The 12119-nt window shown below is 42.5% G+C and overlaps 1 long non-coding RNA gene across 2 annotated transcripts; it reads left to right on the top strand.

Annotated features, from left to right (window-relative positions):
* Positions 1–6772: 6772 nt before the first annotated feature.
* Positions 6773–11206, top strand: LOC140609529 (uncharacterized). 2 transcript variants are annotated; one of them, XR_012011336.1, is made up of 3 exons: positions 6773–7017; positions 8860–8912; positions 9881–11206. It is a non-coding gene; the product is annotated as an uncharacterized lncRNA (long non-coding RNA). The 2 variants fall into 2 exon arrangements; XR_012011337.1 differs by having other exon boundaries at positions 6776–6964.
* Positions 11207–12119: the final 913 nt, after the last annotated feature.

Genomic DNA, 12119 nt, shown 5'->3' with positions numbered 1-12119 from the left:
TCAAGACTCCTTGTCTCCCTATTGTGCCCCCTGGCACTGCTGGGAGGCCGGTAAGCCCTGTGGCCTCTGCGTGGTGGCCCCTTTCTCATTTCCTGTTTGCTGTTTGGACATCCCTTGCAGCTGTGGTGGCTGCATGTTAGAAGGAAGGCTGATAATGCTTGCTGTTACATAATAAGACTTATCAAAACATTGCCCATCCATGAACTCATCTGAAACTAAGGCTAGGCTTTTCTTTTTTCTTTCCATTAGGAAAGATATTTCCATGTTTTATTTGAAATTCTTTCTAATCTCTCACTCCCCAAGAGAAAGAAAAGTCATACAAGAACTCATGGCATAGTATCCTGTTTGCAAAGTAAGCTCAACTTCTTGTTTTCTTCTAGATCCTTAAAGTCAACCCCTATGCTATGTCCCATTTCCATTTCTAACTTTCCATTTCTAACTTACCAGAGTGATTTCATTCTTGATGACCTCTTCAGAACGTCTCCCTTTTTTCTTTACCCTCTGGCTCAGCCCCATGTTCTTTTCCTATCTCTTTTCTGTGGGCTCCCTCATCTGCCAAACGATGTGGATTCCAGTTCATGCTTTTCTAACTAAGGAAATGAGAGGAAGGTCAGGAGTAGTTGGGTCAATGACCTTTGACACCGCTGAGCAGCCCCCCTCCATTTTTTTCAGGCTCTAGTATATATAAAATGAAGAAATGTCAAAGTTGTGTTGTACTGTACTTACAATGTTTCTTAACATTTTAAGTGTATCTAACCACATCTGGAAATAGAAACAACTGTCTAAATGTTGTCTCTTGATGAATTCGGAGTCCTGGCCCCATGCCCTCTTGTTTAATAGGTAAATAATCCAACGTGCACTTCCCGAGTCCAGAGGAGTTGCTGCAGTGGACGCAAAGGTGGCAGGTTAACAACAGCTCGAATCTCTGGAATTTACTGTATGCCAAGGACAAATCTAATTTTATTCATGCTAACATATTATGTTTTCTCAGGTAGGTACTATTGCTATCCACATCTTTATACATAAAGAAACTAAGGCACAGACAGATTAGGTGACTCCCCCGGGGATGCCCAACTAGCAGTGGTGTCCAGTCTGTGGTCTTAAGCACTGTGTGTCATTTGATCTCTTACTGGATGCTGAGCACAAAACACAAGGACCGGAAGCGGAGGGGGAGTGCCCTCAGGCTCACAGCGAAGAGTGGTGTGTGTATGTGTGTGCATGTGTTTAGGGGAGACTTACACTACCAGTAGTAAAGGTGGGCAGAGCCACAGCAACACGGGCCATTTTGATTCTCCTCCCACCCAGTGGTTGAGCCCAGGGCTGTGGGAATTGGGCACACAAGGCTGATATCTGTGCTCGTATTGTCTCCGTGTAGGCCATACGATGCGTCCAAATCACAATGGAAAGTGTCATTTTTCAGTGCCGCGTGGAATCAGATCCAGCTTCAGGGGCACGTGACTTGGGTAGTCGCTCAGGACCCTGTGGTCTGAATGACCCAGCACTTGGGTTAATGCTCTATTGTCACCATCTTGAAAGTCTTATTACTTTTTGAACAAAAGCTCCTGCGTTTGTTTTGCAGTCAGCCCTGCAAATTACGTAGCTGGTCTTTATGTGGAAATCCAGAGCAATCTGGAGAAGTTTGCAGCCCCAGTCTACCAGGGGAGAGAAGATTCTATTTCCCTGTGATTCCTCTGGAACTGCAGTGCTATAAATCTGCAGTTGCCTGTTAGTGGATTTACATTTTACTGCAATGTAATACTTTTCCTCACAGGGGAAAGCAGTCAGCTCTCACTAATAGGGGCTCTAATGATGCTCTGCCAAGGTCCACGTGCATAGCCTGGAGCAAAAAGGCCCAGGACAGGTCCCCAATTCAACAGCAGGGGTTAACTACAACGGAGCCTCTTTGCAGAATGATAAAACACTGTTAATCTCAGCTAGATTCCTGGCTGGCCCCAAGGAGTGCCCCTGCAGAGCAACAGAGGTATAGAGATAAAATTCTAGCTCGGGTCCTCCTGGAAATTTGTATTTGCCATCCCACGATGTTTGCATAATTTCAGCAGGCTATAGTCAAGTCGAGACTCGCCAAAACTTGTAGAGAAAAATCAAACTGCCTCAGCACAGGGAAGCCAATCTGATAAGTCCTCTATCTGGTGTCTCAATGTTCGAGCAGTTTGGCACTAGAATAAACGATGGCTCACCAATGGTGAGTTTCCATGGAATCGGTTGCTCCGAGGCCTTTTCTGAAGCGAAGGGTAGTGAGCTCATTTTCTCCACCAGGACAGTAATGATACCAGTGAGCAGAAGCTATAAGGGAGAAACAGCCCACTTCTCAAAGAAGACAAAAAGGGAATTTTGTGCATCTATCGTTCAGAGGAGCCCAAGCCTTCATATTCAAGATCTGTGGGGCCACGCTGAATTAATAATGACGGCCAACATCTTCCAGCGTTTACTATGCCCCAGACACCCTTGTAAGGGTTTTGCATATGTCAACCCAGTTAATCCTCACAACCAGCCAATGAGATAGGTATTATTATCATCTCTATTTTAGAGGTGAAGGACCCGAGGCACAGAGAGGGTATGCAGTTAAGTCAGGAGAGCAGCTGCACGGCCGGCCACAGGAGCTACAGGTTCACCCCGGACAATGACAGGCAGTGAGGAGTTCCCGGTGGGGCCCGGCTGTGTGTGCAGCTGCTGAGTCTGCGTCCCGTTTGTCCTCACAATAAACCCCCATTAACGAGGGAGGCACAATTGGTCTCCCTTGCTCTTGCAACCTGAAAGAGCCTATAGAATACAGATCCCATTGTGAATGCTTTTGTAATTTGGAGATTCTTTTTTTTTTTTTTTTTATATGAACGGAATAATCAGCCCCTTAATGTATCCATAGGGAATTCAGGAAAGGGAAGAAGAAGCGGCTCCTGTTTTTGAGGCATTTGCAATCATTGTTGGAGAGACAGAGCCAACAGATGGGGAACAATGGTGAGGGACTCTAGGGCTGGTGTAAGCAAATGCTGGGCTGTGGTCTTTGCCCATGAATGGTGTGGGAAATCAGAGAGGGGAAGGGTATTTACTCACTGGCTATGGAGTTACCGGGGTGGCGGGGGCGGGGGGGGGGGTGGAAAGAAGAAACTGGGAAGCTTTGGGCACATTGGTTAATCTTTAGACTTCGCCTTCCTCAACCCTGAAATAAAGCCATAAATTATCCCAAAGACTCCTTCCAGCTTTAACATTCAATGAATCCTGACCTTTTCTGTAAAGCTGGATTTTTATGTGTGGTATTTGCTAAGAGTCAAGACACACCCATGATTGCTATGGCCCAGACCGAATATCACATAGTCAGGTTGATACACTTTCCTGACCTCACGTTAGCTCCCAAGAGACTAAATGTCCTGAACTTTAGCCTTAGCTTTTCCTGACTGTTCACTTTAATGATTTCCCCAGCCTTTTTTATATATTTTTTCTTGGCTGTTTGCACTTTTCTTTCTGCCAAGATGTAAAAGCAGGATATATATAGATGGTAGTACTTGATCATAACTTGCATGTCTTAAATTTTAAAGAAATAAAATTTACCAAATGGGATATGCTCAATTTCATTTAAATGTTTTTCTTGTGTCTTTACTGTTTTTGTATTTTTTTTTAAATTCTAAGTTATTCTAGGCCCAATTACTGGTTATGATTGCTTAACACACAGTTGCAAATTGATAAGGATTTTTATTTTTTTAAGATTTTATTTATTTATTCATGAGAGACACAGAGAGAGAGGCAGAAACTTAGGCAGAGGGAGAAGCAGGCTCCCTGAGGTGAGCCCAATACGGAACTCGATCCCGGGACCCTGGGATCACAACCTGAGCCGAAGGCAGAGCCTCAACCACTGAGCCCCCCAGGCATCCTTTTATAAAGATTTTTAAACAAATTTTTAAAATTTGTTTCTAAATCATTATGCCTGCCATGTTTTCAATAGTAAAATGCTTTTTTTTTTCCAAAGAGAAATGTGGTTAAAAGAAAAAATGATCTGATGTTCCTGCTCATTGAAGTATACAAACAATAATCAAGGAAAAGAGACTTAAGAAGTTTTTATGCAGTATGACCCTAACCTGACAAGTATCTATAGAGCCCATAAACCAGCCATTTCTTAAGTGTGTTCCCCCAGCCAGCAGCATTGGCATTGAACAAATTTTCAGATCTCACCCAATTTAACTTTGAGAGGGGGGGCAGCTGTCTGTGACATAACAAGCCTTCCAGATGATTCCAAAATATCTTAAAGTTTGGGAACCATTATCATAATCCAGGTGCAAAGAAATACATCATAAATTATATTTAATGACTATCTTTCCTTAATAGTCCCTCCCCATACCCAGCTGGAAACGGAATTTGGAAGTAAAATCACAACCTGGAGTATTGGCTGGCCTCAGTGATTCCCACTACAGGTTGACTTTCACATCGACTGTTCTATTTGCACTCAAGTCCTTCTATATTTATAGACCCAAGTCATGTTTCCAGTGTTATCTTCTCCTGTTCATATTTTACTTATTGCGGTAAAATTGGATTACCATTCTCACCCCCCATACCCTCACTCTTTGCATGAGGGACAACTGACCTAAGTTAAGACAGGGAAGGGCCTTTGGTAAATGGAGATACAGGGGAGAGTATGTTCCCGGATGGTGCCATTGCGTAATCAAATGTATCAGAGTCACCCGAGCTTCTGGGTGTCTATTGAAATCTTATGCCAGGTACCATTTCCTTTCTGAAATCTTTCTCGATCCTTCAACTGGAAGGTGCAATCTCTCCCTGTATAATATTCCAGTCCCTCCCCTCCTGTGTTGGGTATTTCTTTCACAGTACATCCTTTTCTGCCTTCTTGTGTAGCCAGTATTGTCTGATTTCTTTGACTGGACCAGAAGTTCTTGAGATGGGGGCTGCTCCCTACTCATCTTTCTGCCACGCCTAACACAGTGTCAGACACAGTGAGGACTCCATCAATTGTTGTTGCACTGTGGAATGCAGTGACAGGACTGCCAGGCAGGCCCAGAGAGTCATCGGATAGCTTTCGGCCAAGGCTATTAGCTGTTCTGAGTTAGGTGTGCATTGCACGCTTGTCCCAAAATATTCCCTTGCAGGTAACTGACATTCATCCTTTTTTAAGATTTATAGAAAGCTTACATCCTATGTTTAAAATACAAAATCCACCTAGGAGGGATCAAGAAATAGAAGGAAGATCTCGAGGACAAGCCTCGCTCTTTTACCCCCTGGAGCTATCAAGGGGCAGCGTGCAGACACTAGAAAGGACCGGGGCTGGGAAACGGGAACAAATCTTTGATTTCACAGTCTTGCCCGCGGCCTTGACTGACAGTAGCCGCTGCTTTAGCTTCCATCTGTGGCTTCACGCCTTTTTAGAAGAGACTCAGGAAATCTCACTCTGGTCTTACAGGGAATATTTTCAGCCTAAGAGGAAAATTGTGAGCATGAGAAGCAAGCTCGTCTTGCTTTCCCACACCCAAAGACAGAGACTCATAAAACAATAACGGCCTGGAAAGAATCTGAAGACACACGGTACAGAACGCATTTGGTTTATTATTTTAAGTGCTCTTAATACCACTTGCAGTGCAAACAAACAAGAAACGGGCAACCCCCGTACCCTCCTTCCCTCCTTCCCGCCTCCAAACACTGTATTTCTGTATTTGTTAGCCACTCATGTCTTGAAACTCATCTACAACATCCTAAACCCGTGGCAAATTCTGAACAGAGAAATTCATTGTTAGGAAAATATGATAAGGAAAGATACGGTTTCTGTGGATAAACCCCCCCAAATTTTAATCTATATTTGCAATTTCATCTAGATCACGTTTTATCTGCATTGGCTCAGATCCCCCCCCCCCCCCCCCCCCCCCGCAGCTGGTCTAGCGGGCTCATTTGCCGAGGAACACTGCCATCATGCGGCCGGACGTGTTCTAGCAGCTCATGAAGGACGGCCAGCAGCATGGGTTTAATTTGGATGCTCTCCCCAGAGAAATGTTTGCGGCTTTAAAATGTGCTTTGTTGTTTGAAGCCAGATTTGTTGATTCATTTCTAAAGTAGCACCGTTAAGATGTTTGCCAAAGGGTGAACTCGGTGTCAGTTTTTGAATCCCCCAAGTGTATAGCGACCACATTAAAAATATCACATATAGGAAAGAATGAGGGCTTCCTGCTTATTTTATGAATTTGTAAAGTTTTCATAAATGTGTTTACTTGAAAGGCAGCAGAATACCTTTATCAGGGAAACTAGCGTGGCTGCCTGGTTTTTCTTCACAATGGTAAGTCTGCTTAGGGAGAAGGAGCTGTAGGGAACTGTAGGGAGGCAGCATCGTGGGGTTCAGGAACTAGGCTGGAGCTTCCAGTTTGCCACTAATTAACTATGTAATCCCGAGCAAGTCCCATAAGCTGTCTGGCTTCACGACTTTCTTAAAAAAGGGGTAGGTCTGATACCCTTAAGTCCAAATTGCTTTTCCCATTTATGATTCTGTGATTGTAACCTGACAAGTAAACTCATCCTTTTAAAAGCAAGAATGTTGTTTTTCTTTCCCTGTGATTTTCCTGTAAATATGCTCTTCCTTCCTCCCCACCCCCCTCCTCCAGCCCGAACTGAAGCTTTGTCTGCATGAGTCATCACGCAAAATTCTCTCTCTGCAAGAGCCCAGAGATTATGTGTTGTGCTCAGCAGCCCTCCAGCGCAAACGGCCTTCCTGCGCTCTGTGGGCATTCGCAGGTTAGGTTATCTCCACAGATGGAAAATAAAGTTGATGAATCTTTAAAACCGGGAAACAGCTTACCGGCTTCTGAGTGCTGTAGGTCTTAAAAAACGTTCCAGAATGTTAGGAAAGACAATTCAGAACAGTCTGATGTCTTTAACACCTGAAAGGGAAGGGCAATTTTCCTCCCTGACTATACTCCTGCTTTATAAATTTGTCAAAAGCAAAAAGAGGATGCAGGTACTGCTTGGAGCACAATCGTGAGGTTAATGTTCTGATGAGACAAAATGATGGTAAATTATTCCCCGGAGTTGATTTTGTGACGTGTGTGTAACGGGGTGAGGGATAGAAATACAAGCTGGTGTTGATGTTTAAACTGTGCCGGAAGGACGAGTAAATGCAGGGCAGTTGCTAGGAGACCTGGAGCCCAGAGCGAATGCCCCTGCTGTGTGCACAGGATGTTTTATCTCAAGAAACCTTGTCTTTCACAGTCAACGATGACATTAAATGTATAGTCTGTCAAAATTCAGGTGGACCAGTGCTTGGTTATTACTCGTGTCCATCCAGCCATCCTACCATCTGCCACCCATTCAGGGAGCAAATGAAAGAGAGCAATGTAACGTCGTGCCAGAGACCAAGAGGCTCCAGGAGAGCTCAGTGATTCACTACAAATTCAGCTTAAATACTCTTACATGAAAGACAGCTGGTTTGACCGCTGGTACTCGTGTTAAGAAGTGTGAAGTAGTGGCACAAGAATTGCTCCAGCATTCCAAAGTGTGGGGTGCCAGGCCACAAATAGAGTTCTAAGCGAAGATGTGCTGGAGCAGGACTTAGGACCCTGTTGTTTACAAAGCAATCCTTTCAGCCAGTTGTGGGATTTCTTAAAAATAGATCTTATGCTAAACGCACACTTCTGGTTTGCAATTACCACCTGGAGCTCAGTGGTGCAGGACTTTAGCAGAACTGGCCGGGCTTTGAGAGTTCTTCTGGCGCCCCCTACTGGTCGAAGGCGGAACCTGAGCCTGTCCGTGGCCCAGGTTCACGGCAAAAATTTTCTTCTTCTTCTTCTTCTTCTTCTTCTTCTTCTTCTTCTTCTTCTTCTTCTTCTTCTTCTTCTTCTTCTTCTTCTTCTTCTTCTTCTTCTTTCTTCTTCTTCTTCTTCTTCTCCTTCTCCTTCTTTCTCCTTCTCTTCTTCTTCTTCTTCTTCTTCTTCTTCTTCTCCTTCTCCTTCTTTCTCCTTTTCTTCTTTTCTTCTTCTTCTTCTTCTTCTTCTTCTTCTTCTTCTTCTTCTTCTCCTCCTTCTTCCTTCTTCTTCTCCTTCTCCTTCTTTCTCCTTCTCCTCTCCTTCTTCTTCTTCTCCTTCTCCTTCTTTCTCCTTCTCCTCTCCTTCTCCTTTTCTTCTTCTTCTTCTTCTTTCTTCTTCTTCTTCTTCTTCTTCTTCTTCTTCTTCTTCTTCTTCTTCTTCTTCTTCTTCCTTTTCTTCTTCTTTCTTCTTCTTTCTTTTCCCTCTTCTTCTTCTTTCTTCTTCTCCTTCTGCATATTTTTTAAATTGGAGTAAGACTTGCCAACATATGGCATAACACCCAGTGCGCATCCCATCAAGTGCCCCCCTCAGTGCCCCTCACCCAGTCACCCCATCCCCCCCGCCCACCTCCCCTTGGAAAATACTGTCAAACTTCGCCTATAGAGGAGACAGTCTATTCAATGCGAGAAAACAAAAACAAAAACGAAAGGCTGAGAAGTGGGTCTAGTAGGTCTTATTTTACTTAGAAGAAACTGAGTCACTAAGAGATATCGTGAATTATTCGAACACACAGCTAATTATCACCAGAGTTGGGGACTATCCAGGTTTCCTGTTCCTATTCTATGCTCTTTTACAGTAACAACATAGTCTTTCTCAGCAGGGTTGGAATGTTCTGTTATTCTAGTGATATGAAAGGCAGCAAAAGTAGTCCTGTAACTTTGCAATGTGCAAAGCATGTACATTGTTTCACTTAATTCTTACAACCTTGGGAAATTATTCTCATGAAATAGTATGCTTAACACAGAGAATTGAACTGCATTGTTATAAACGTATACTTCTAATTCGACTAGTTTTTAAAGATCTCTGTTATGATCTTATTGCCACGCTTTAGGATCAAGGGCGACAAAGTGGCCTTGGAAGATAGAGAATTGGAATCCTAATAAGGTTTGGAATTTTTTCCATTTGCTCCACTTCAGTATCCAATACCCGCCCACAGATGAAATAAAATGTGCACTTTACGGGCTGTCTACGGAGAATATGAAATTATCAGTTATAAGCCATTTCTGAGAGCCTACTAGGTATCAAGCGAGACATACAGCAAATATGAAGATGCTGTTCTAGGCTAAACTTGGAGAGAATTCGATTGCACTTGGGTCCCAGAAATAGAAGAAATGAAATAAATGAGTATCCATCACTTACCCTTGTTAGCTTTCTTGAGCTTTTAAAATACCTAAAATCAGTGCAAGCACCTAAATAAATCTGGTCCCTTAGAGCTACCTTCTTTTCCTTATCCCAGGATCTTCACATCTCCTGTGGCCTAGAAAGCTCTTTCTCTAGATAGCAGCATGACTTGGACTCACATTCCCTTCAAGTTTTTGCTCAGGGAAAATGAGGATTTCTCCGATCATATATTTGAAATTGCAATGCTTTCTAGGGCTGTAACGCCTTTCCAGGACCAGCCTGAGAGTAGAGGATGTTTTTCCTTATTTATTGTCCCAGAGGAACACACTTTCTTCTAATTTGTACAAGAGTGACTTGTGGGTAGGCTATGCCCCTAGACCTTCCTGAGTTTATGTTTCTCAGTGGCATGTATTACCACCTGCCACCTATCTGTTTTTTAAATTGTCTGATCTCCTATAGCACCTCTACTAGTAAACAAGCTCCATAAAGTAGGGATTTTTCTTCATGTTTCTACAATGTGGAGGAAAAGCACTAGTGGTAGCTAAGATGGACCACAGTGATTCTCACTTCCTGGTATTCATGCCTCTCTTTTATCCCCAACTCACACGGACTCAGGGCTGCTCAGTATGACCAATGGAACATGGTGGAAATGGTGGTGTTTCTCTTCCTAGATTAGGAATTAAAAGGCATTGCACCTCCTGACTTGCTCTCTTGGATTTTTCATTCCACAGAATGCCAGCTGCTGTATCATGAGGACATTCAAGTAGCACCATGGAGTACATGGACAGGAACCAAACTGTTGGCACCAACATGTTAGCCAAATGACAAAGCCATTTTAAAAGGGGATCTTCCAACTCCTAGCCTTTGAGTCTTTAAGCTAAAGCCTCAAATATCATGTAGCAGAGACAAGCCTTTCCCACTGAGTCCTGTCTGCATTCCTGACCCACAGAAACCATGAGAGATACTATTATTAGTGCTTTACGGCAATACATTTTGGGGTTATTTGTTATGTAGCAAGAGATAGTAAAAAGTGTCTGGCCCGCAATAAGTTCCCAATAATCCCATTGAATTAAAGGATAAATGTAAGCAGATTGCTTTCCCAGGGTACTCATTTATTAACCTAAATGAAACTGTTGAAAAAGCCTTAGCTCTATATCCTCTTTGGTTTTGGAGTCTCAGGATGGGGGCTTGAGTCTTGGATCTGTGACTTATTTGCCATTTGACCTTGAATAATTCACTTCCAGTCTTTGGTTCTTGGTTTTCCTAATCTGTAACCTAGATATAACAATAACAGTTATAATTATGCTACTAACATAAACCACCAACTTGGAAGAGTCTTGTCGACCATGCAGACCCCTGGATCAGGGCTCTCCTAAAACCCATGCCACAGCTAGAATTGCCCATTATGTGAACAAATAAACCTTCTTTATTACCGTTTAAGTCAGTTCCATTTGTTGGTGTCTCCTACACCCAAAAGCTCTTTATATAAAGCATTCACACTAACAGAAGTGAAACAATAGCCAACAAAACAAGATAACATGTAATGAGTAAGATGATGCATGGTAGTCTCAAGGATAACAATTAAGAATAAAGCGATGTCACATCACCCTATCAACCATTTCTGTGAGTTGATGGCAAGGACATCCTAATTCACTTGCCTGGGAAAGTCAGGGATGCCCAGTGGGGATCTGTTTTCATAGAAATTTCAGTTTCTGTAAGTATATTTTAGAAGTCCTGTCCTCAAATTTCTTCTCTGTGACTGCATTTGACAGGTAATGCTTAGTAGCATCAAATTCATGTTTAAATGAATTTGTTTAATGTTTAAATCCCATAAAGGAACAAGAAACCATTCGTGTTTCAGAAAGGATCTCCAAGTGGCCATATTGTGTTGTACACAGGCATCAAGAAAACAAGTAGCCAGGCTTCTGTGATCACTGCCTCCCCTGTAGGTCCCCAAAGAGTACGAAAGGGTCTTATGGGCCACTTGCCACAATATCATTGCCTTGTCACAGAGTTCTTCATTTTGTTCCAAGGGCAGAGGACACTGTCCTGGGCATGTCATGAAACACTAATAAAAAACTCATCTTCCAGGTTGAAGAGTTTTCATTTTTAAGAGCAGAGGAGACAGGGATTTCTGACAGGCCTGGATGGACAGCATGAAACATGACCACTGTGCAATTTGGCCTCCTGAGATTTGGAGAGATGGTGGCTTGAAGTGGTGCTGTGGATAATATAGGCAGGTCTCAAATCTGTTTTATTAGCACTGGTCTCCTTCTTCATATATGTTAGAATGATTTGATGGGCAACTTAATTAAACTGCTATTTGTTTTGTAAGTGCAAGTGATTATCTCTTGGTTTTATTCTCTGCTGCTCAAGTAAATTGGCCAATGATTGACTTTTTTTTTTTTTTTTTAACATCACAATACAGGTAACTTTCTCAGTTTTATACATTTCTTCATGGAAATTTGCTCTGTCTTCTCAAATTATTCTACCAAGTTTAGATTTATTTTTATGGCCAAGAGATGATACTGAAATAGCTCCTGTGGAAAAAAATAAAGTTCATTCTTTAGGTTAACATTGTAAATTTGTTCCCAAATATTAAATCAATGCTTTTTATTTATTTTAAAATGTTCCTTGTAGCTTTTAAGGCCAAGTCTTGAAGTCTGTCAACCCAAGGAAAGAAAGTATGGAATAGCCTAGGACAAATTGGCCATTGATCAAATTTAAATCCCAGTGATGACTTTTAGAAAGACAATAGTCGTAAAAACCAGGCATTAAGAAAAATAAGGATTTTTCTAGATCACTTTATCTCCTCCTTTTGTGTATCGAGGACCATGAACCAAAGAATCCAGGATCATGGAATTTCCTCCACAATGCAAAGGTAACAACTTTTTCACCTATGGAGGGAGGTCAAGCTTGCTGGGGGAAAAAGGAAAAGTTAAAGAGGAAGCAAAATGTCCATGACTGGAC

This window comes from Canis lupus, chromosome 18 (genome assembly GCF_048164855.1).
Source record: "Canis lupus baileyi chromosome 18, mCanLup2.hap1, whole genome shotgun sequence".
Lineage (NCBI taxonomy): Eukaryota > Metazoa > Chordata > Mammalia > Carnivora > Canidae > Canis > Canis lupus.
The sequence above is the reverse complement of the archived record's forward strand: the minus strand, read 5'-3'. Positions and strand labels throughout refer to the sequence as shown.